The 2,460-nt window shown below is 41.5% G+C and overlaps 1 protein-coding gene across 1 annotated transcript in view; it reads left to right on the top strand.

Moving 5' to 3' along the window:
- CEP250 (centrosomal protein 250) overlaps positions 1-2,460 on the top strand; it is a 37,931-nt gene that overhangs the window by 1,373 nt on the left and 34,098 nt on the right. The gene's annotated exons all lie outside the window — the stretch shown is intronic.

The raw sequence follows: 2,460 nt of genomic DNA, 5'->3' as shown, positions 1-2,460 counted from the left end.
TTCCCTACAAGATAAAGCAGCTTCTCCTAGGAGTTACCTCTGGTGAAACCATTCCCCATTCACTCCACACCATCCCAAGGCCCTCCCAGCCACTTTATCCTTCCCGTACTGCCCACCTTTCTGCTGGGTGGTGTGCTGTGTCTGGTTCTGCCCCGTGGGGGTATTGATCAGCTTGCCAGAAAGCCACAAAAATGGCTAAATGTTGAATTCCCACTTTTAATCTATCCAGCTTCCAGTTTTCACATTGCTTGTAAAAATTTAATATCTTTAAAAGGTTGTTTGCTCTATCAAACTTGGCAGAGATTTGGAAACAGATTTACAAATTATTTAAGAGATGGGACATGAAAGAGCAGGAGGTTGGACAATGTGATTACATGGGCCTTGTCTTAGTTAATCAAATTAAAGCATGATCATTGATATGTTCAAAGAACATTTACATGTCTGAGATTAAAAAATCCTAGTGGGCTGGACAGAGCTAGACAGAAGGAAAAAGGAAAAGCAAGCAAAACAAGGTGTGCAAACTAATCTCTCTCTTTGAAAGAGGCTCTCTTGAAGCAAACACCATCCCAGTGCTTGGAACCACGGGAGCACAGATGCTGTGGAGTGCACTGAGCCCCACAGACCCCAGAGTGGAATGCTGACCCTGAACAAGACCCACAGACTGGGGGGTTCCTATGATCCCTACACCAAAGTGGAGTCATTCCAGCTGGCTAAACTCAAACTCCACTGCAGGAGTTCAGTATGTAGCTGGAAACTCTCCTGCTGGCAAGGCTCTGGATACAGGGCACAATAGCAGTGGTGTTCCAAGCCTCTCACTGCTCACCACCAGCCACATTTCTGTGCACCCTCGAGTGGCCGGGTTCAGGTAGCCCACCTGTCGTTCTGAGCCTGTTCTGTGACAGCAGCTCCTCCCTCACACGGTCTGGGTGGGGATTTGAAAAGGGAGGGGCACCGGTGTCCCTGCTCCCTGAAGCGCCCTGCCTCCTGTTCTCCAGATGCTGACATTATGCCTACATGAGCTGTCGTGCCTTCTCAGACAATCTCAGCCCTTCTGGATGTCCAGCATGGTCTAGAGGAAGGGATCACTCTGGGGAGCCAGAGGAAGACTTCACAGTGTTGAAAACACTGCCATTCCCTGAGGATGAGCAGCTCCATTGGATATGTGATGCCAAGAGTTAGAATTTGCTCTCTGCTGCAAACTTGCAGTTGAAGCTGCACATGAAGTCTTTAGAGTGATCTATCAGGAAATTCATTGCCCTTTCCCTGGTGCACTAATTTCCAGAAAGGACTTACAAGATTGAGTTAACTCCATATATTAGGCCATTTGCTGTCACATCGTTTTGCTTATTGAAACGAATTATCATTCTGTTTCTGTGAGGATTTAGACCTCTGCACCATAGCTCTTGAGCAACTGCTTTTTAAAAGTGTGAAGTTATAATTTAGGAAGGAACTTAACATCTCTGTACTTTTCAGAAGGAGAGAATTGCACAAAACCTACAGATGTTATAATTAAAACTTGCTTGTCTTGGAGCAGAGCAAAACAAATGTAATGATATTTCCACTTCCATGTGAAGGTGGCATAATTTAAAACAATGTTGTGCTGTTAAATAAAAAGTTGGAAATCCAAAGAAATAATTGTGTCATTGGTTATCAATAAACTTGGCTACATCTGCACACAGTAGTGAACTACAAAGCACAGAATCATAGAAACATGGAATATCCTGAGTGGGAGTGTTATTCTTCTTTCTTGATTCCACAGATGTACCTAATTCCCCCAACTCTAAATTAAGCGGAAATTTTTTTTTCTTATTTTTGGTACCTCTGCCTGTTACCAGTTAGAGAAATTCAGGGTTTGTTTCAAGCTTCTTCAAGCCTATTCACTAACAGACTCCCTGCATTTGGTATACAATATTAATTAGCCTGACTTGCCTTTGATAGGTATTGTTCATCTTTGCAATAGAAGCATGTTTAAATGATTCAAGACTTGAGAGAGAGATCCCAAAATCCCAAATTACTTCACTGACCAAAGAGATTTTGGTGGCAATTCATTTATTCCACCTCTTAAAAAAAAAACCAAAAAAACCCCAACAGAATGTCAGTGATGAAGCATTCACTGTCACGGGAAAAAGCAGGGACTGAAAACAAGCCAGTGTCATTCAGCAGCCAAATACCAAATGAAACATATTTTCAGCAATGGGGTTAACTCAATGTGAAAAATGCATGTATTTTATGATTGGCTTTTTGCAAATATTAAAATGAATATTATATGTCTTGTGTTAGAAAGTAATGCTGTGTTAATTCTCTTAAGTAGTGTGTTAAATATAGTTTTAGGTTTTTAAAAAAATGTTAAAATAGAAACTATGCTATGTAGGATACTTTTTTAAAAGAAAGGACTCGCAGCGAGATAGCAGCCACAGGACACCTAAATCTTTCAGAGAAAAAGAATTTATTGCCCTCTTA

The sequence above is a fragment of the Geospiza fortis genome, unplaced genomic scaffold (assembly GCF_000277835.1).
Source record: "Geospiza fortis unplaced genomic scaffold, GeoFor_1.0 scaffold39, whole genome shotgun sequence".
NCBI lineage: Eukaryota > Metazoa > Chordata > Aves > Passeriformes > Thraupidae > Geospiza > Geospiza fortis.
Note: the sequence above shows the minus strand (reverse complement) of the source record. Positions and strands in the feature narration are given on the sequence as shown.